This window comes from Scyliorhinus canicula, chromosome 4, assembly GCF_902713615.1.
Source record: "Scyliorhinus canicula chromosome 4, sScyCan1.1, whole genome shotgun sequence".
NCBI lineage: Eukaryota > Metazoa > Chordata > Chondrichthyes > Carcharhiniformes > Scyliorhinidae > Scyliorhinus > Scyliorhinus canicula.
Genome location: NC_052149.1, coordinates 175,312,328 through 175,335,729, shown reverse-complemented (window position 1 = coordinate 175,335,729; position 23,402 = coordinate 175,312,328). Strand labels below are relative to the sequence as shown.

The following is a 23,402-nucleotide window of genomic DNA, read 5'->3' as shown; positions in this document are numbered from 1 at the left end:
ACCACTAACCCTCCAAATTTGGCTGATTGGGATAGTAAACATATACCCCTACCTGAGGAACTGCAGTGGCCACGGCCACAAAACATTCGCCAAAGTAATGCAGCAGTCCAAGGATGTCACCCGGCAGATCGCAGAAATCAAGGCCACCACTTGGTGGGATGATTTCTGGGATTGGGGCTCGAACATTCAGATCCACCCAATGGTGCGACTCATCTCCCAATGGCTGTAGTCCTCATCCTGTTTACACTAGTTTATCTTATCATCCTCACAGTCCAGTTCCATAGGTGGAAAGCAAAAATCATCAAGCGCCTGGACTTGGGACCTATATTTGCAACCCGAGCCCCTTTACTTCAGGCAAACCAAAAGATGCCCTGGGATTTATACCTCGTTGTACTAAGTACCAAAGTTTACAAGCACCTGCTGCTAAATGGGCCATTTGGGCCCCATGTGTTAAGATTTATGATTTTTAAAAATTGTGTAATGTGATGCTGTTGCTTTAAATCTCTGTATTGTAAATAGGTTTGGATGTGCAAGAAATAGTATAAGATTAATTTAATTTGATGATGAATTGTATTTGATAATGAATTTAGGTAATATTGTGTCATGTATTTTGACTAAAGTAGAGTAGGGCCTGATTGACCGACAGGTGACTGGGAGTGCAGGGTTGGTATTGGTCCGAGTCTGTGATCCACCACACTTCGCATTCAGGATCTAGAGGATGGCTATGTGGCCACCTAAAATGGTCTCCCGCAAAGTGTGATGGGAAATTCGGCCTAGCTTGAACACAGACAGGCTACAGCTTGCAAATATACAAACTGCAGCCCAAGCTCTGCAACTGCACCCTATGGTGTAATATACAACAGGAATTACAAAGTGCAGCACTAAACAGATATTCATTACAAATTACTCTGTTGCTATTGACAGTTATCATTATAGAATGCATAGCAACAGGAATAGGTCCCTCAAGTCTGTTCATCATTCAATTAGATCATGGATACTTTATATCTTAACCCCATTTACCAGCCTTGGATCTGTAACTCTTAATGCCGATTGAATTATAGAATAATATCGCACAAAAAGTGGCCATTCGACCCATCAGGCCTCTGCCATCCCTTCAAAAGAGGTCTCCAAAAAGTCCTGTGCCACATTCCTTTCCTCAGGCCACACAGATATCTTCTTTTCAAGTGTATTTGTCTAATCTCTTTTAAAAGTTGGTGATGAATCTGCTTTCACCACCCTTTCATCCAATACATTCCAAGACACCACAACTCTGGAGGAAAAAAGGGTACACCTCAACTTGCTTCTGGTTCTTTTTTTCAAATTACCTCAAATCTGTGACCTCTGGTTACTGACAGTTTTGCCACTGCAAGTAGTTTCTCCTTCATCATTTTATCAAAATCTTGCTGGATTTTGAACACCTCAATTAAATCTCCCTTTAGCCTTCTCTGCTGTGAGGAGGCAGGAACATCAGAATGCCGCCAGACTTTGAGCCTGTGCCACCATTCAGTTAGATCATGGCTGATCAGTATCTGACTCTATTTACTGCCTTGCTTCTATAATCCTTGGTATCCTTACCTAACAATCTAAAAATCTCAGTTCTGAAACTGTTCAACTGATATCCTGATATCCTGATCATGAATTGTATTTGATAATGAATTTAGGTAATACTGTATTATGTATTTTGAAGGAGAGTTTCGGAATTCCACAGCACTTTTTGTGAAGAAATGCTTTGTGATATCACCTCCAAACAACGTAACTCTAACTTGAAGGTTATGCCCTCTTGTTTTGTCGATGTTCTGAGGAAGGATGTATTAGCAATTTTGAAAAACCTGAGGGTCGACAAGTCCCCTGGGCCAGATGGGATATATCCAAGGATTCTTTGGGAGGCAAGGGATGAGATTGCATAGCCTTTGGCTTTGATCTTTGGGTCCTCACTGTCCACGGGGATAGTGCCAGAGGACTGCAGAATGGCGAATGTTGTTCCTCTGTTCAAGAAAGGGAATAGGATGAACCCTGGTAATTATAGGCCAGTTAGTCTTACTTCGGTGGTCGGTAAGTTAATGGAAAAGGTCCTGAAGGATAGGATTTATCACCATTTGGAAAGATGCAGCTTAATCCGGGATAGTCAACACGGATTCATGAAGGGTAAATCTTGCCTCACAAATTTGATTGAATTCTTTGAGGAGGTAACTAAGTGTGCAGATGAAGGTAGAGCAGTTGATGTAATATACATGGATTTTAGTAAGGCGTTTTATAAGGTTCCCCATGGTCGGCTCATGAAGAAAGTAAGGAGGTGTGGGATAGAGGGAAATTTGGCCAATTGGATAAGTAACTGGCTATCACATAGAAGACAGAGGGTGGTGGTGGATGGAAATTTTTCAGACTGGAGACCAGTTACCAGCGGTGTACCACAGGGATCAGTGCTGGGTCCTCTGCTATTTGTGATTTTTATCAATCACTTGGAGGAGGGGGCTGACGGGTGGGTCAGTAAATTTGCTGACGGCACCAAGATTGGTGGAGTAGTGGATGAGGTGGAGGGCTGTTGTAGGCTGCAACGAGACATTGATAGGATGCAGAGCTGGGCCGAAAAATGGCAGATAGAGTTTAACCCTGATAAGTGCGAGGTGATTCATTTTGGTAGAAAAAATTTGAATGTGGATTACAGGGTCAACGGCAGGGTTCTGAGGAATGTGGAGGAACAGAGAGATCTTGGGGTTCATGGCCACAGATCTCTGAAGGTTGGCACTCAAGTGGATAGAGCCGTGAAGAAGGCTTATAGTGTGTTAGCGTCTATTAACGGGGGCTTGAGTTTAAGAGCCGCGGGGTATGCTGCAACTATACATGACCCTGGTGAGGCCACATTTGGAGTATTGTGTGCAGTTCTGGTCACCTCATTATAGGAAGGATGTGGAAGCATTGGAAAGGGTGCAAAGGAGATTTACCAGGATGCTGCCTGGTTTGCAGGATAGGTCTTATGAGGAAAGGTTGCAGGAACTAGGGCTTTTCTCTTTGGAGCGGAGGAGGATGAGAGGTGACTTAATAGAGGTTTATAAGATGATGAGGGGGATAGATAGAGTGGACGTTCATAGACTATTTCCTCGGGTGGATGCAGCTGTTACAAGGGGGCATAACTATAAGATTCAGGGTGGGAGATATAGGAGGGATGTCCGAGGTAGGTTCTTTACTCAGAGAGTGGTTAGGGTGTGGAATGGACTGCCTGCTGTGATCATGGAGTCGGACACTTTAGGAACTTTCAAGCGGTTATTGGATAGGCACATGGAACACACCAGAATGACAGGGAGTGGGATAGCTTGATCTTGGTTTCGGACAATGCTCGGCACAACATCGAGGGCTGAAGGGCCTGTTCTGTGCTGTACTGTTCTATGTTCTATGTACTAACTTTATGCAGAAACTCACACCTGTAAAAGGCCATTAAAAGGCAATTAAAGGAACAATAGAACTATCCTGTCCATCACATCATCTACCAGACAGAGCAGCACCAGCCCCTGCTCGGAACACTCCCAGGAATGGTCACTGAGTGCCCACCCCAAAATCGATGTGGCAGCCCCTGACTGGACGTGACCAATCAGGGGGATGGAGCTTTGAGCAATTGATTGACAGCGACCCAGAGACCTCCCACAAAAGGGCAGGGAATCCCAAGCCAGTTAGAAGGCAGCGCAGGCCTTCACTCGCTCTCTCGACTGCCGCATCAACAACGGTGAATCCACCAGCCAAGCAGAGCCCACGCCATCCACAGAGGATGACAACAGAACACAGACCACCAACAGAACTTCAGTGCTGCCAGACTACTGGATTCAGATAAGGCCATATCTACTCTGCATCTGCCGGTCACCTGGAAGTTAAGTTGAGGTCGTTTAAGCGTGTTAGTTATAGTCCAATGTGCATGAACGTGTGATTAATTAAGTAAATGACCTTGTGTATGTTAAATAAACTATAATTGTGCTAAACTACTTGTGTGATCATTTGTTCACCGTATATTGGTTAAACACACTATGGTTATAAAAGAGCAACAATTTTAGTAATGTAAAAAGCAAGTATTAAACATTGGTTTTATTAATTTGCTATTGTTATTCGTGCAATTTATTGTTGATGCATTAAGATGTAACATTCATGTGAATAACAAGTGTTCATTTCTCACTGTTTCTTCTCCAGAATTTGGAAGAAAAGCATGGATGAAAGTTCATTTTTCCTTTTATACATTCTAGAAAATGTTCCATGCCACAGCTAATTAAGAGGGTAGATTTCAAAACGTATATTTCCCTTCATCCAGAAGAACCTCAGAATCTCAGAGAAATGACAACCCTCATTTACATTGATCTATGATTTCCACAATTCTTTGAGTAAAGCTCTGGTGGAGGAGCAGAACTCCCCTCCCAGAAATTCAGCCCTTTAAATGACAAATGAAAAATTGGGGGTAGGATCAGTAAGTTTGCGGATGACACAAAGATTGGCCAGGTGGTTAACAGTGAGTGACGTGGGTTACAGGAAGCTATAGAGGGGAAGGTCAAATGGCCGGATAAGTGGCAGATGGAATTTAACCCTGAAATGTGTGAGGTGATACACTTTGGAAGGAGTAATTTAACAAGGAAGTATACTATGAAAGGTCTGACAATGGGAAGTTCCAAAGAACAAAGGAGCCTTGGCGTGTTTGTCCATCGATCTCTGAAGGTAGAAGGGCAGGTTAATAGGGTGGTGGAAAAGGCATATGGGACACTCGCTTTTATCAATCGGGGCATAAATTACGAAAGCAGGGAGGTCATGATGGAGCTGTACAGGCCACAGCTGGAGTACTGTGTGAAATTCTGGTCGCCATGTTATAGGAAGGATGTAATTGCACTGGAGGGGATGCAGAGAAGATTCACCAGAATGTTGGTTGGGATGAACATTTAAGTTATAAAGAGAGGTTCGATAGGCATGGGTTGTTTTCTCTGGAGAAAACTGAGGGGTGACCTGATTGAGGTGTATAAGATTATGCGGGGCATGGATAGAGTGACTAGGGAGCAGCTGTTCACCTTAGTTGAAGGGTCAATTACGAGTGGACACAAGTTCAAAGTGAGGGGTGGGTTGGGTTAAGGGGAATTTGAGGAAAAACCTTTTTACTCAGAGTGGTGGTGGTCGGAAATGCACTGCCTGGGATGGTGGTCGAGGCAGGATACCTCACATCCTTTAAAAAGTACCTGGATGAGTACTTGGCATGCCTCAACATTCAAGGCTGGCAAGTGGGATTAGTTGGGCAGGTCAGAGCCTTTCTTGCGCCAGTGCAGACTCAATGGGCCAAAGGGCCTGAAATGAGTCAGGAGGTTCAGAGTTCATCTCGCCACCTTTCTTTTTCAAAAACATGATTGCAGTACTTAATTCAATTGCTTTATAATACAAAATACGAGAAACCAAAACCACTTTATTTTAGATTTTGTTTTAAGTTAACGGTTTTAGTGGGATCATGAGGATGTTTCATCAGTTATTTTCCCTTCTCCTGAAGCTGTGACCTATGTGGAATACCTCATCCAAGCTGTTATTTTTTCATTTGTGAGTCTGGAAAGTGAGTGCAAGTTAATCAATCATATTAGCATCGGGGATTTACAGTCTTCATCTGATGTTTACACACACTTCTTGCCTCTAGGATATCTGAGTAGTGATCAGAAATGGGAAATCCAGTTAATTTTACCATATCATAAGAGGCACAGAAACAAGCATTAGCTTCCCTGTTGCTGTCAGAACACAGCTCGGCTAACTCAGCACAACTCAACAAACAAGCCTGGACATTTCTGATATGTGCGATATAAGACTGTATGCTTATCCACTGAGTCACCTAAGAAACTGACCCAACACAGTTGATAAATTACTGGACTCTGACTGGCATATTCTTCCAAGTAAAAGGCAATCATGTGTGTTGATTCTAAGGCTTTTATTCTGAGTCACAGAAGTCGTTGTGTAATAATGGAACATTTGTTAACAGTCCTGGGAACCACACTATAAGAAGGATGTGAATGCACTGGAGAGAGTGCAGAAGAGGTTTACAAGAACGGTTCTAGGGCTGAAGAACTTCATTTCTGAGGATATATTGGAGCAGTTGGGACTGTTCTCCTTTTCAAGATGAAGGCTAAGAGGAAATTTGATCGAGATATTCAAAATCATGAACGGGCTGCACAGATTAGATCGGGAGAAACCGTTCCTGCTCATAAAAGGATCAAGAACAAAAGGACACAGATTTAGTATGATTTTCAAAAAGAACAAATGTGATGTGAGAAAAAGCTTTACCACACCACAAATGGTTCAGGTCTGCAATGCATTCCTGGAAGTGTTATGGAGGCAGGTTCAATCAAGGCATTCAAGAGGGCATTAGAAGATTACTTGAATAGAAATAATATGCAGGGAATGGGGAAAAGGCAGCGAAATGGCATCAATCCGTGATGTTTGTTTGGAGAGCCGATAGAGACACAATAGGCCAAATGGCCTCCTGCATGGTAACAATTCTGTGATTCTGTGAACTTGCATTTATACAGTGTCTTTAACATAACAAGGCACGTTGCAGGAGTCTTATAAAATCAGGTATGATACAAAGTCACATGAGGAGATATTAACACAGATGACTAAAAGCTTAGTCAAAGAGAGGGGTTTTAAGAAGTGTCTGAAAGGAGCAAAGAGATGTAGAGTTGCAGGGAGGCTTACGGAAGGATATCCAGAGTTTAGGGCCTCGGTATCTGAAGGCACGACCACTAATGGTGGAACAATTAAAGTCAAGGATGGTCAAGCGACCAAAATGAGAAGAGCACAGAGATCATGGAGGATTGTGGCATTTAAGAAGGTTGGTGAAATAGGGAGGGGCATAGAGGGATTCGAAAACCACAATAAGCAGAGGGGTGATGATGCAAATTAGAATTGGGCAGAGAGTTTTGGATAACCTCAAGTTTCCGGAAGTTAGAATTTGGGAGGCTGGCCAGGAGTCTGTTGGAATTCTAAAGTTTACGGGGAACAAAGGTATGAATTAATGTTGCAGCAATAGATGAGCTGACAGGCAGTCTCCAATTTTACAGAGATGGATATGGCTGATTTTGGTGATTATCAAAGAATTTACAGTGCAGAAGGAGGCCACTCGGCCCATCGTGTCTGCATCGGCTCTTGGAAAGAGCACCCCACCCGAGGTCAACACCTCCACCCTATCCCCACAACCCAGTCACCCCACCCAACACAAGGGCAATTTTGGACACTAAGGGCAATTTATCATGGCCAATCCACCTAACCTGCACATCTTTGGACTGTGGGAGGAAACCGGAGCACCCGGAGGAAACCCACGCACACAAGGAGAGGATGTGCAGACTCCGCATAGACAGTGACCCAAGCCAGGAATCGAACCTGGGAACCTGGAGCTGTGAAGCAATTGTGCTATCCACAATGCTACCGTGCTGCCCACTGATGGTACAGATATATGGGTAGAAGGTCATCCAGGTCAAATATGACACTAAGGTTGCCAACAGTCCGGTTTAATGTCCGACAGTTACCAGGGAGAGAGAACAAAGTTAATGGCAAGGACTCAAAACAATAGCTTCCCAATATTTGGTTGGGGGAAATTTCTGCTCATCCAATACTGGTTGTCAGGCAATCAGTCAGAAAACTTGGAGACAGTCGAGAGGTTGAGACAGGTGGTATTAAGGTAGGGTTGGATATAATTAGCATGCCTGTAAAGCCAGACATTGTTGATTTTTTTCAGATGAGGGACAACATGTAGATGAGAAATATAAATAGATAGTCAAATGTTGCTACGCAACAGTGTAAGATGCAGACATATTGGATGGGATTTTCCAGCCCTTTTGCTCGATGGGACCTGCCAGTCCCGTTAAAGTCTCAACCACGCGACGAAACAGCAGCAGGACTGGTCAGTCACACAAAAGCCTATAGATTTGGACAGGACCAGAAGACCCCAGCCATAATGTTACTTTTCACTTCAATAGAAGGAGGCAAAAATTGAATCATGCTAAGGCAAGTGTTATAACCTGCCTGCTTACCATTGGCTGGGGACTAATGACAATCCCACAATCCTATGGGAGTATGAGCTTCCCCAATGAGAGGGGGCAGAGAAATCATTAGCAGACTCCCTGCATAAATAGAGCTGGCCAGTTTGGAACCAGCAGAGAGAGAGGAGTGAGCAGCAAAGGAAGTTGCTGCTGCTGTTGTATATATATGTTATTGTAAATACATTTTATTTCTTTGTATCCTGAAAATTCGTGCTGGATTCTTCGTGGCCCTCACAAAAGCAAACATTGACATAATTTATCAGTCAAGCTCTATACCTCATTCACTTTTATAAATCTTTGATAGGATTTGAACAAAGAAAATTACAGCACAGGAACAGGCCCTTCTGCCCTCCAAGCCTTTCAGTGACCATGCTGCCCGTCTGAACTAAAACCCCCTACTCCTCCGGATGTTCCCATCCCATTCATGTATTTGTCAAGGTCACTTAAAAGTCACTATTATATTTGCTTCCACTACCACCCCTGACAGTGAGTTCCAGGCTCCCACCACCCTCTGTGTAAAAAAACATGCCTCGTACATCTCCTTTAAACCTTGCCCCTCGTACCTTAAACCTATGACCCCTAGTAATTGGCTCTTCCACCCTGGGATAAAGCTTCTGACTATCCACTCTGTCCATGCCCCTCATAGTCTTGTAGACTTATGTCAGGTCGCCCCTCAACCTCCATCGTTCCACCAAGTTTCTCCAATCTCTCTTCTTAGCTAATGCCCTCCAAACCAGGCAACATCCTGGTAAATATTATCTGTACCAACTCCAACGCCTCCACGTCCTTCTGATAGTGTGGCAACCAGAGTTGAACACTATATTCCAAGTGTGGCCTAACTAAGGTTCTATAAAGCTGCAACATAAAGTGGCCAATTTTTAAACTCAATGCCCCGGCTGATGAAGGCAAGCTTGCCGTATGCCATCTTGATTTCCTTCTCTACCTGCGTTCCCTCTTTCAGTGACCTGTGTACCTGTACACCCAGATCTCTCTGCCTATCAATACTCTTATGGGCTCTGCCATTTACTGTATATTTCCCATATGTATTAGACCTTCGAAAATGCATTACCTCACATATGTCCAGATTAAACTCCATCTGCCATTCCTCCACCCCAGTCTCCAACCGCTCTATATACTGTTGTATCCTCTGACGGTCCTCATCGCTATCCGCAATGCCAACCTTTGTGTCATCCACAAAGTTACAAATCAAACCAGTTACATTTTCCTCAAATCATTTATATATATTACAAACAGCAAAGGTCCCAGCACTGATCCTTGAGGAATGTCACTAGTCACTGCCCTCCATTCAGAAATTCACCCTTCCACTGCTACCCTCTGTCTTCTATGACTGAGCCAGTTCTATATCTTGCCAGCTCACCTCTGAACCCATGTGACTTCACCTTTTGTACCAACCTGCCATGAGGGACCTTGTCATGTAGAAGTCCATGTAGATGACATCCATTGCCCCATCCTCATCAATCATCTTCATCACTTCCTCGAAAAACTGTCAAGTTAGTGAGACACGACATCCCCGTCACAAAACCATGTTGCCTCTCGCTAATACGTCCACTTATTTCCAAGTGGGAGTAAATCCTGTCTCGAAGAATCCTCTCCAATAGGTTCCCTACCATTGATGTAAGGCTCACTGGCCTGTAATTACCTGGATTATCCTTGCTACCCTTCTTAAACAAAGGAACAATATTGGTTATTCTCCAGTCCTCTGTGATCTCCCCTGCAGCCAGTGAGGGTACAAAGATTTCTCTCAAGGCCCAAGCAACTTCTTCCCTTGTCTCACTCAGTGGGCGCGATTCTCCGACCCCCACGTCAGGTGGGAGAATCACGGGAGTGCCGGGCGATTCACGCCACGCCGCCCTGGCACCCGCACGTGATTCTCCCACCCCCCCCAAAACGTCATGTCGCGTTTTGCGACAGGCCGCTCGGAGAATCGCCGCTCCAGTCGAGCGGCGATTCTGCGGCCCGGATGGGCCGAGCCGCCTACTTAATACGACCGGTTCACGCCGGCGCCAACCACACCTGGTCGCTGCCGGCGTGAACAGCGCGCGACCGCTGCGTGTGGAGCTTGTGTGGGGCGGAGGGAGGATCGAGCACCAGGGAGGTGCTCAGGAGGGGTCTGGCCCACGATCGGTGCCACCGATTGTCAGGCCGGCGTCTCTAAAAGACGCAATCTTTTCCCTCCACCGCCCCGCAAGATCAATCCTCCATGTCTTGCGAGGCAGCGGAGGTGAGGACGGCAACCGCGCATGCATGGGGACGTCATTTAGGTGCCCGGCGCGCGAGATTGATGCGCTGCCACTCCTAGCCCCCCCCCCCCCCCCCCCCCGGGGAGGGGGGGGGGGAATAAGGGGCGAGGAGCGGCTTCCGACGCCCTAGTGAAACACTCCGGTTTTCACTCCGGCACGGCACTTTGTCTCCCTTTGGGAGAATCGCGCCCAGTATTCTTGGGTAGATCCCATCAGGCCGTGGGGACTTGTCTACCTTAATGTTTTTCAAGTCCCCCAATACCTCCTCCTTTTGATTTCACATGACCCAAACTATCTACACTCATCATCTACCAAGTCCTTCTCTTTCGTGAATACTTACACAAAGGTATTACAAAATACCTCGCCCATTTCCTCTGGCTCCATGCATAGATCCCCTCTCCAGTCCTTCAGTGGCTAACCCTCTTGTTCTTTATATATGTATAAAAAGCCTTGTGATGTTCCTTAATCCTGCTGGCCAATTACTTTTCGGGTCCCCCTATAGCCCTCCTGACTCTTTGCTTAAGTTTCTTTCTACTTTCCTTGTATCCACTCTTGCTAGGTGTGTTCCCAGCCTCCAGAGCCTTGACAAATGCTTCCTTTTTCTTTTTGACAAGGCTCATAATATCTCTCGTTATCCAAGATTCCCGAAACTTGCCATACTTATCCTTCATCCTTACAGGAACATACCGGTCCTGAATTCTTATCAATTTATACTTGAAAGCCTCCCACATGCCAGATGTTAATTTGCCCTCAAACATCTGCCTCCATCTTCATTCTTCAGTTCCTGCCTAATATTGTTGTAATTAGCCATCACCCAATTTAGCACCTTCACTTGAGGATCACACTTATTTTTATTCATCAGTATCTTAAAGCTTACTGAATTGTGGTCACTGTTCCCGAACTGCTCCCCCACTGAAACGTCGACCACCTGGCCAGGCTCATTCCCCAATACCAGGTCCAGTACAGCCCCTTTCCTAGTTGGACTATCTATATATTGTTTCAAGACGCCCTCTTGGATGCTCCTAAGAAACTCTGCCCCCATCCATGCCCCTAGCACTAAGTGATTTCCAGTCAATATAGGGGAAGTTAAAATCACCCACCACAACAATCCTGTTATTTTTACGCCTTGCCAATATCTGCCTACATATCTGTTCCTCCATCTCCTGCTGGCTGTCGGGAGGCCTGTAGTAAACCCCCAACATTGTGACTACACCCTTCCTATTCCTGAGCTCTACCCATATTGCCTCGCTGTATGACCCTTCCAAGATGTCCTCCTGCAGTATTCTCCTTAACCAGTTGTGCAACTCCCCAGCCCTTTTACATCACCCTCTATCCCACCTGAAACATCTATATCCTGGACCATTCAGCTGCCAATTCTGTCCTTCTCTTAACCAAGTCTCTGTAATGGCAACAACATCATAGTCCAAAGCACTAATCCAATCTCAAGGTTCATCTGCCTTACCTTCTTGCATTAAATCAAATGCACTTCAGTCCACCAGACCCTCTTTGATCAGCAACCACACCCTGCCTGCTCTTCCTCTGTGTCTTGCTGGCCCTTCTCTCTAATTCCCCTTCAGTTAATTCACTTTGCTTTGGTTCCCACCCCCTGCCAAACTAGTTTTAATCCTCCTGTGTGACACTTGCAAACCACCGGCCAGAATATTTATGTCCCTCCAGTTTAGATGCAACCCGTCCTTCTTGTACAGGTCCCACTGCCCCGATCGAGATCCCAATTGTCCAGATATATGAAACCCTCCCTCCTACATCATCGGTTTAGCCATGTGTTGAGCTGTACTATCTTCTTATTTCTAACCTCACTGGCACTTGGCACAGGGGGTAATCCTGAGATTACAACCCCAGAGGTCCTGCTTTTTAACTTTCTGCCTAACTCCCTGAACTGGTACGACAAAATCTCGTCATTTTTCCTGCCTATGTTATTAATACCAACCTCCGGCTGTTCACCCTTTCCCTTTAAAAACATCCTGGACCCTGGCACCAGAGAGGCAACATACAATTCTGGAGTCTCTTTCACGTCCACAGAAGCGATTATCTGTACCCCTAACTACAGAGTCCCTTATAACTATTGCTCTAGTGCTGTTTGTCCCTCCCCGCTTGACAACAGAGCCAGCCGTGGTGTCACTGCTCTGGCTGCTTCTGTTATCCCCTGATAGGCCATCCCTCCCAATAGTATCTGAGCATATAGGTGCCAATGAGCATATGATCATTGATACTAACATGTATCAAAGTCCAGAGATGTACAGGTTAGGTGGATTGACCATGGCAAATTGCTCCTTAGTGACCAAAAATGTTAGGTGGGGTTACAGGGTGGATGGAGGCATGGGCTTAAGCCTAAGTAGGGTGCTCTTTCCAAGGGCCGGTGCAGACTCGATGGGCTGAATGGCCTCCTTCTGCACTGTAAATTCTATGATAAGGTTGTCCATAAAAGCTTCTGGAGGAGCAGGGGGAGGTGGAGAAGGAGTTCCTTACTACCGTCGTGAGAATAGGTTGATTATGGTAGTGAATTCCAGTATTAGCTTACAATAATGTACATTCTGTATGAGATGGCGTCACCTGACTTGGCAGTTGAAGGTCAGATAGTACATGAAAGAATAGATTGTAACAAGGCTATAGATGCCTTGCAGTTGTGTGTGTTCATGTTCTGAAAATGTGTTCGTCATAAAGTTAGTTAACAGCCACAGTGTCGGTCATACTGCAACATAAAAACAAGAGATAGTGGCAGGAATAAACTAAACAAACAATGGAGGCACTGAAACCACTGACAGCGTTCAGTTTCAAGAGAAATCTCACCAAAAACTGGAGGAGATTCCGACAGCACTTCAGCCTGTACCTCACAGCAATGGACAGTGGTAAGAAAGACGCGCAGATACAGTCTTCCACCTTTCTTCACGGAGCAGAGAAAGAAACCCTAGAAGTTAATAACACATTAACATTTGAAAGTGATGACAAACAAAAAGACTTGAACGAAATAATGGAAAAATTCAAAGCTTACTGCTGCCCTAAGAAAAACATCACATCTGAAAGATTCAATTGTCTTACATACAGACAAGGCAGTGACAACATTAATCAGCAGGTAACTGAGTTGAGAAAATTAGTGAAATCATGTGAATTTGGAGATCTTGAAGAATCACTCATTCGAGATAGAATAATCTGCAGGATCGCAAATGATTGTATGAGAGAACCGCTTTTGAGAGAAGTGGATCTCATGCAGGGGAAATAAATATCTAGAGTGATGAAAAGCACACAATTCTGTGTTAAACAGGTGATGGATGTTGATACGCTGATCACAGTTGAGCAGTTAGATGCAGTTGAACTAAAGCAGCACTGCGGAAAAACAAATCAACAGGTAAGAATAATTAAAACTGCTACTAAAACACTTAAATGCAGTCGATGCAGAACAGAACATTTACCACATAGTTGTCCAGCCTTTGGAAAGCAATGTAAGAACGATGATAAGCTAAATCATTTCCCTAAGATGTGTAAATTGAAGAAGGTGCATAAATTTGCAGATGATATGCAGGCACGGAAACTGAACTTTTCATTGGTGCAGTAATAGTAAATGCGAAAGAAGATGAATGGAAGGTTGGTTTAAAAATTTCTAACATGATGATGAATTTCAAGTTTACACAGGTGCACAAGCAAATGTCATTCCCATAGACCTGTATCGTAAGATAAGTAAAGGAAAACAGCTAACTAAAACAAATGTGAGGCTGTCTGCTTACACAGGTGGAGGATTGCTGTAAAAGGCCATTGCACACTTAAAGTAAACTACAAAAACAGTCCCATGCACTTCCATTTATGGTGGTGAAAATGATGTAATACCCATTCTTGGAATCAAATCTTGTGAAAGTCTGAGCTAATCAAGAGAATAACTGATGACATCCTGAGTGAGTACAAAGATGTGAGTACAAATGGGATTGGTTGCTTAAAGTGAGGACACACCATCAAGATTAATGAAACTGCGACACCCAAATACACCCGCCCAGGAAAGTGCCAGTCGTGCTGAGACCGACTGAAAGTAAAATTGGACAGAATGGATCCCAAGGATCTAAACCAGGCAGCACAAAGAGAGCATAATCAGTTGTCCACAGTAGAATAGATCATGTGTAAGCTAGCTGGTGCTAAATATTATTCAGTCTTAGATGCAAGTTCAGGCTTCTGGTAGGTCAAGCTGGATGAATGTACCATCTCTGTACCATCACCGCACTATTTGGGCAGTACAGGTTTTTACACTTACCTGTTGGTATTAATTCAGCTCCTGAGGTGTTCCGCAGAACAGCGAAGCAGCTGTTCAAAGGGTTAGAGCATGTAGAAACCTATATTGATGTGCGCTGGTCTAGGGGCCCACTCAAAAAGAACACGACCACAGACTGAGGCAGGTGCTGGTAAGAGCTGGAGAAGGTTGAAGCAGGAAAAGTGCAAAATAGGTCTTCATGAAATCAAGTACTTGGGACATGGGCTAACAAGTGAGGGACTGAAGCTGAACAGAGTAATTTGAAGCAGTCATGAACATGCCACTCCCAGAATGTAAGAAAGATTTGGAGAGGTTTTTCGGCATGGTGACCTACCGTGGGAAATTTATTCCATACGTTAAACCTGACAGCAACTCTCTGAGAACTTCTACAAAATGATGTAGAATGGCACTGGGAGCAAAGTTACCAATAAGCTTTGACCAGTCTGAAGAGGTCACTGGCCCAGACACTAGTCTTAAAGTATTACAATGTCAGTCAGCCAGTCATAATTTTAGTGGATGCTTCAAAAACCAGCCTGGGAACTTTCCTCTTTGAAAATTAAGCAACAGCGGCAGACGCTTAAGAGGCAATGATTTAAACACAGCAGTCTTATGCCCCAATCAGAAAGAAATGCCAGCAATTGTATTTGGCCTAAAACACTTCCATCAGTTTGTCTATGGCAAAGAGGTGAGGTAGAATCCGATCATAAGCCTTTGGAAGCTGTCCTAAAAAACACCGAACTGTGCACAACCAAGAATCCAAAGACTACTATAGATAAAAGCAAATTACTCTGGATGCTGGAATCTGAAACAAAAACCAAAAATACTGGACAATCTCAGCATGTCTGGCAGCATCTGTGCAGAGAGAAGGTAGCTAACATTTTGAGTCTGGAAGTGTTATCCAGACTCGGAACATTGGCTCCCTTTTCTCTCCACAGATATTGTCAGACTTGCTAAAATTGTCCAGTATTTTCTGTTTTTGATCCAAAGATCACAAATGCATCTGCAGAAGTGCTAGATCAGAGTTAAATACAAACTGGGCAAAGAAATGTACATAACAGACACTCTGTCAAGTGCATATCTACCCATTATGAAGAAGATAACAAAGAAATGGAAGCATGGGTTCCTATGCCGACTAAGAACTTACCTATAACTGTAACCAAACTGGATGAGGTCAGGGAAGCAAACAAGAATGATACCGCCCTGAGAAAACTGCAGCAAATTGTGCAAACTATCTGCCAACATGTCAGAGCAGAACCACTTCTACTGTACAAGAGTACTGGACCTTCTGTGTGGAACTTCATGGAGCAGAAGGAATACTTTTCATGGGAGAAAAGATAATGGCCGCCATTTAACTAGAAAAAAATCTATGTCTGGTTTTGGGCATGTTTAGCGGGGTGGTTTTGGCAGCTGCAGTGGTGAGTAATACCCTGTTATTCAAAGGCACTTTGCCTTTTCTTTGGTCTCAGGGAGTTTCTCTCCGCCAAGGCCACACTTAGAGTAATTTCCTGCTGGCGAGCAGGCCCCACGCAGATCGGGGCACCATTTTAGAAGGCTGCCCCGAACTTTCTCCCCATCCCTTTCAGCCCCCTCCCTCGTTTCCAACCCCACTCCCTCCAATGTCGGGGAAGCCCCCGGGAACACCCCCTCCAAATGATAAGGCCCCCTGGGCCCAATCCCTGGCAGTACCAACCTGACATCAGGCACCCTGGCACGGCCAGCCTGACAGCGGGGGTGTTCTTTATGGGAGGTGGAGGTTGGGGGGTGGGGCTTGTGCTGGGATGGAGATGCTCTGTTCAGGGCTCTTTCCTGGGATGGGGCTCGTTTGGCTACCCTACCCATCTGGATCCTTTCAACAGTCAGTCAGCATGTAAATATTAAAATTTACAGATAGCAAAGTGAATATGATCCCATCCGTACCCCATAATCTCATGAAACAATCACTCAGTATCTCAGAAATACACATCTCCCACATGCAAGAGTCCTTCTTGTTTATTTATTTTCATCCCAATTCCTTCCTTTTATTTTATTGTTTTGGTCCGTGGATCAATAATTGGGATGTGCCTTTAAGTAGTGAGAAGAAAGCAGAAAACTAAAGATTAAAACAGCCAGCTTGCCAGGATACTGTATTCTGAAGTATTATGTTTGGGAGAAGGAGAAGCCAGACTCTTCAGCACCAAGTAGATGGGAGGAACCAGTTTTGGAGTGATTGATTAACTGGCAACTAATGTGTTGGCCAAGGAGAGGGTTCTGCCTGGCAATAATCAGTGACTGGTTCCTGCTGGGTGATGTTTCTGACAGAACCTTCCAGAAGTGATCAGAAGTGAAGGGAACTGTTTTCTCTCTTCCTGCTGCCTGCTGTCTGCAGGTGGAAGCTGAGGATCTTTTAAGTGTATCAAACCCAGCAGCTTGTTGCGCTTCAGGGGCTGAATCTATTGTTTTGAAAGCAGTGAATGTCCAGCTTATCGTCTGCTGTGACCTGAAATTATTCTAAGTCTGCAGGGACAGTTGATAACCTTGCCTGAAAAGATTATATCAAGCCTGGAAGTAAGGAAATACCAAACTGGAAGCCTGAACTTCAGAAAGATATTGACTGGAAGTCATCCCTATGAATCAAAGATCCCTATCCTTTCATTTTTGTGATATTTTCTTTCCCTTTCCACCACCCTTTTCCCTCTATGTGGTTTGTGTGTGTGTGTGTAAATAGTGGGGTGAGTTAGAAATGGGGGGGGGGGGGGGAGTTGGGAAATGGGTAGTAGATAGCCAGCTACATTTTTTTTCTGTTTAATTAAATATACCGTTCATAATAAAAGGTCACTTGTGTTTTAAAGTTACAACCTAATGTCTGTAGTTTATTGGACTCAACCAAAGACCTTGGGTATTTAACTAAATCTAATTTCATTGACGTTGCGACTCCAAGTCAAGAGGGGCCGGAATTGACCATGCACTAGCCCAGGGTGTCATAACACAAGTGAAAGTGACACCATCTGAACCTCAAACCCTTTAAAAGGTCTGTCAGTATGACAAGTTTAAAGGCCTGTGAGGGTTAAATGATCCCTTTAAAGTGATGGAAACGTTTGAAGTGGTGTTCACAAAGTTAATTTGATTTTGCTTTAAAGTACAGAAGTCTATCTGTATGCCTAGACGACTGAAAGCTTTGAATTGCATTGTTTACATTCAGCTTTTTAACTGACAGGTCGAGGCAATTTTAAAGGGGAGATTCAGATTGTGTAATTATACAGCTTTGCAGGAATCCATTAACTTAAGGGTGCAGATGTTTTCCTAACCACAGTTTTTTTAATGAGCCCGATCTTTGTTCTGAAGTGCTTCATAGAAAGAGCAGGGGTTGTCCCCTCCACCCTCTCCATCAGAGGGGGTGATTGAAGGGAGGAACTACTGAGGGTGGTGCTGAACAGGGGGTCTTGGGAGGTTGAAGGAGGAGTTCTGAGGGGGAACCCATGCCAGCAATTAGGCTGGGAGTGGGGCTGCCCTGTCAGCGATCCCAGGGGGCTGCAGCAGCTTTTTGATATCGGAGCGTCCTTTAAAAATGGTGCTCCTATCTCAGAGATGCTGGACCTTTCAGAGAGATGAGGTCCCGCCCCTCTGAGTTTCAGCGTGCACCCTGGTGTGCCATGGAATGGCATGAAAACCTGATTCAGGTAAAAAATGCCTGAACAGCATGCCAGGGTCGCTCCTGGCGGGAGAATCGTGGCTGTCATACCTTATTGTAAAGTATAATTAGTTTAAATGTATCATGTTGTCATTGGAATTCTAATTTTAGTATTTGTGTTTGTCCCAGTTGTAAAGGATAACACGGTTTATGATCTCTAACATTCAGAGATATCAATACCAAGAAAAATGCGATTCAACCCCACTAAGACTGCATATTTAATCAAAGTGAAAGAGACATTAACACTGAATGCACACAAAATAATCAAACAGTTTCAAAAAATAGAATGAAATGTGCAATTCCCTGCTGTACAAAGCTTGCCAAGTACAAAAATCAATCATTTCACAAGTTAGAAACCATCTGGCTCTACCTTGAACAGTAGTCACAGTGCTGTGCTGTGAGGTGCTGTTTGTTAATTGTAAAGGCACTAAATCATGTCTGTGTCATGTTTTGTCGTAAAGACTCAACTTGTGTTTTTTTTTAATTAAACAACGGAGCTTGGATTTTACTCTAAAGATTTGGAAAGGAACCAACTCATTTAAATCTTTCAAGTGGATCAACTAACCATCACCTCTCTGCACTGATTTCAGGTTACCCTCACTCTGCCTCCACCCAGAAACACCATTGACTTCCTCTTTCTCATCAGGCATATCGAAATGCAACTCCATTTTCCTTGGCTCTGCACATGCTTAAAATCTGTTCATCTCTCACACCTCGTAGCTGTGATGAAGGGTCAACAATCGGAAACATTAATCCCTTTCTTTGCAATATTTTGCTATGTTAAAGGTGCAATGTAAATGCCAGACGTTGTTACTCCTCAGAAGCTGCCTGACCTACAGAGTGTTTCAAAGCATTTTCAGTTGTCGTTTTGAACTTTCGACAAATTGCATTTCTGAAGAGTTAAACAGATTACACACATAGCAAAGCTAAAGTGTACACGTTTGTAGAAAACCGGCAAGGAAGGTAACAACTTGGCATGTACTTCTGCCATCATGTTCATTGTTTTTTAAGAGGCATGAAAGCACAAACTAGATGATCTAACTGAGGATGGGCCAGCGAATTACCTAATTTGAGGATGAATTATTAGGACCAGAATATCTTCCATATGTTGAGCAGTGCATAGGGAAGTAGGGGCTCAGGAGAAAAGTTTCTTCGGATACCAGGTAAGGCACAAAGTGAGATGTTACAGACAGGGTGAGAGAGAACTGTTGAAATGCCTGTTCCCTTCCCAACTGTCTGTAATCAGTCGGCGTGATAGGAAGATATGTTTGTGTTTTTAACCCTTTAATGTATGGATTATTAGAATAACCAGCAGCAAGCCTTTTATGGGTTTAAACAATGAATGAAATTGTTTATTTATGCCCTCGCCCCAAAATCTAACAGTACAGCACTAAGTCAAATAATCACACACAAAAATGCACTTCAGGAAGAGAATATGCACTTTTACAGGTTATAAGCACAGACTAGTTTATAATTCACATGATTGTCTTGTTCTGGAAAACACACATTTCAGTTCTTTTTTTAAAATATAAATTTAGAGTACCCAATTCATTTTTTCCAATTAAGGGGCAATTTAGCGTGGCCAATCCACCTACCCTGCACATCTTTGGGTTGTGGGGGCGAAACCCACACAAATACGGGGAGAATGTGCAAACTCCACGTGGACAGTGACCCAGAGACGGGATCGAACCTGGGACCTCGGCGCCGTGAGGACACATTTGAGTTCTGAAGAAGAACGTGTCTCCACTCCTGGAGGGTAATTTCGGTGAATTCAACAGCCAAAGTTGTATGCCACAGTCATTTCAGGATTCTCTCAAGGGGATGGATTTTCTGCAGGCCTTGAAGTTCGTTGCGTGTAGTCTCATTCACAGAAGATCAGTTTGCTATATCGGTGGATCCAAAAAGGAACAGGCTTAGAGACATTGCGATGTGACAGCCTCCGGTTCTTAAATGCATAAATGTTACTGCCTTTTCTGCTGCTGCTGTGTCTTACTTTCTGAAGTCAGCATTGAAATGTTACAAAGGAATAAACATGGTTGTTTTACAAAGTGATCCTCATATCTTGCAGTTCGTGTTCTTAACATGGTGGTAATCTTAGGTTAGTTAGCCACACCCTGATTTATTCTTTTTAAAGACATTCATCCAAAGAGGGGTTATGGTGGTATGAATAGGAGCACTGCCATTGGTGCAGAGCACTGGTTTCCCATTGGCTCTGGCTGGTCATGTGCCTCTCGGCTGATTGGCTGGGACTAGTCATGTGACTGCTCAGCAATTGGTCGAGAGGCAAGTAGACCCCGCCTCCGAGGTGGGGTATAAGTACCCAGAGTTCTCGGCGGTCGGCCTTTCACTGTAGTCGACCACCGGGCTAACATCTAGCTGATTAAAGCCTAAGTTTGGACCTTCATCGTGTCTCGCGTCCAATTGATGGTACATCAGGGGTTAAGACGATCATCTTGAGACACACATGCTTAGGGGTTAATATACTTCTTCACAGCTGTTAACAGACTCCTAAACGACCCTCTTATGACTGACCTGATTAATACTACACTCCTGTATGCTATACCCAATGCTGGTGTCTATGTATTTACATTCTGTACCTTCTGTTGCCCTATTATGTTGCCCTATTGTGTATTTTCTTTTCATGTACTAAATGATCTATTTGAGCTGCACGCAGAAAAATACTTTGAAAGTTACTGTGAAAAGTTTAGTCGCCACATTCCGGCACCTGTTCGGGTTCACAGAGGGAGAATTCAAAATGTCCAATTCATCCAACAGCACGTCTTTCGGGACTTGAAGGAGGAAACCAGAGCATCTGGAAGAAACCCAGGCAGACACAGGGAGAACGTGCAGACCTCCACACAGACAATGGCCCAAACCGGGAATCAAACCTGGGACCCTGGAGCTATGAAGCAACAGTGCGAACCACTGTGCTACCATACCGCCCCACTGTGCGACTGTGCCACCCACACATTTTAGTACAATGCACTGATATCAACATTTATCTGTACCCAAACAGCTTATGCATACTTAGATAATGATGGAAAACCATCAATTGGGCAGCACGGTGGTTAGCATAAATGCTTCACAGCTCCAGGGTCCCAGGTTCGGTTCCCGTGTGGAGTCTGTACGTCCGCCCCGTGTGTGCGTGGGTTTCCTCCGGGTGCTCCGGTTTCCTCCCACAGTCCAAAGATGTGCGGGTTAGGTGGATTGGCCATGCTAAATTGCCCGTAGTGTAAGGTTAATGGGGGGATTGTTGGGTTACGGGTATACAGGTTACGTGGGTTTAAGTAGGGTGATCATTGCTCAGCACAACATCGAGGGCCGAAGGGCCTGTTCTGTGCTGTACTGTTCTATGTACTGTTCTATGTTCTATAGATAACAATGTCAGTTATTGTTCAAACCACTGCCTTGTTGTTCCATCCCATTGCAGCTTTCAATAATTGCGTTTCAGACTCATACAATAGTAGAAAACTTTCAGCTGTCACTCAGATGCTGAAGTGGGTGAATAGTTGATTATAAGAACAAAGAAAATTACAGCACAGGAACAGGCCCTTCGGCCCTCCCAGCCTTCGCCGATCCAGATCCTTTATCTAAACCTGTCTCCTATTTTCCTAGGTCTACTTCCCTCTGCTCCCTGCCCATTCATATACCTGTCTAGATGCTTCTTAAATGATGCTATCGTGCCCGCCTCTACCACCTCCACTGGTAAAGCGTTCCAGGCACCCACCACCCTCTGCGTAAAAAACTTTCCACGCATATCTCCCTTAAACTTTCCCCCTCTCACCTTGAAATTGTGACCCCTTGTAACTGACACCCCCACTCTTGGGAAAAGCTTGTTGCTATCCACCCTGTCCATACCTCTCATAATTTTGTAGACCTCAATCACGTCCCCCCTCAACCTCCGTCTTTCCAACAAAAACAATCCTAATCTACTCAACCTTTCTTCATAGCTAGCACCCTCCATACCAGGCAACATCCTGGTGAACCTCCTCTGCACCCTCTCCAAGGCATCCACATCCTTCTGGTAATGTGGCGACCAGAACTGCACGCAGTATTCCAAATGTGGCCGAACCAAAGTCCTATACAACTGTAACATGACCTGCCAACTCTTGTACTCAATACCCCGTCTGATGAAGCAAGCATGCTGTATGTCTTCTTGACCACTCTATCAACCTGCGTTGCCACCTTCAGGGTACAATGGACCTGAACTCCCAGATCTCTCTGCACATCAATTTTCCCCAAGGCCCTTCCATTGACCATATAGTCCGCTCTTGAATTTGATCTTCCAAAATGCATCACCTCGCATTTGCCTGGATTGAACTCCATCTGCCATTTCTCTGCCCAACTCTCCAATCTATCTATATTTTGTTGTATTCTCTGACAGTCCTCCTCGCTATCTGCAACTCCACCAATCTTAGTATCATCTGCAATTATTTAAGCATCTCATGAAGGTTTCCCTGATCAGACCTGACAGTCCTTAATTGAGTTTGATTGTGAAACGTTTTCGCCATTTCAAATATTGGCTGAATTGTTCAATATATCACTGCTAAAGACTGTGACACAGTATTAATGGAAAATTCCTACAAAGACAGTTGATAACATAATCTACCATTCCACGTCTGAGATTTGGCCACTGCAACATCTAGTGGCAGAAGTCAAGTACTACACTGCATGTGATGGTACATCCGGATAGATGCTTACTTACTTTAAGCATTAAAAATTTATAGGCGAGAGCTTGTCGCAATGCAGTTAGTAAGAAAACAGTATTTTGATTCACCAAATAATTGGTTTTGTTCTACCCTCAAGAGTCTATTTTAAAATGGAATGCACCACTGAGAATTTTCAGTTTGGATTATCACACTGCAGTGAGAAAAACTAATTATAAAGGGAACAAAAAAAATCTATATTTTTAAGTTTCTTATTCCAACAATAATCACCACTCAACTCAGATTCTCTTCTAGTATTTATCTTTTCCCTGAACAAATTTCCAGACTGTAAAATAATTTTGAATGGCAAATTGAAAATACATCAATTCAGAATGTCGAGGAAGCTGTCCTAAAGGTCTTCCTGGGATCACCAAATAAACAGAAATAGTTTCCCCAAACATATTTTATCGTACTGAAACTCCAGTAGAGGAGGGCTTTTCAGTAAATTCTCTGTATCGGCTTTTGGGTAATTAATGCAAGTCA

At 44.1% G+C, this 23,402-nt stretch overlaps 1 protein-coding gene across 1 annotated transcript in view; it reads right to left on the bottom strand.

The window, feature by feature from the left end:
• The window catches only part of LOC119965185 (ovomucoid-like), a 35,793-nt gene extending 22,016 nt beyond the window's left edge, over nt 1-13,777 (bottom strand). The window contains exons 1-2 of the mRNA XM_038795591.1: nt 13,723-13,777; nt 13,103-13,220 (exon numbers count right to left, since the gene is read on the bottom strand). The gene's annotated coding sequence lies outside the window, so the exon portion shown is untranslated. The remainder of the gene's footprint in view (nt 1-13,102; nt 13,221-13,722) is intronic.
• Nucleotides 13,778-23,402: the final 9,625 nt, after the last annotated feature.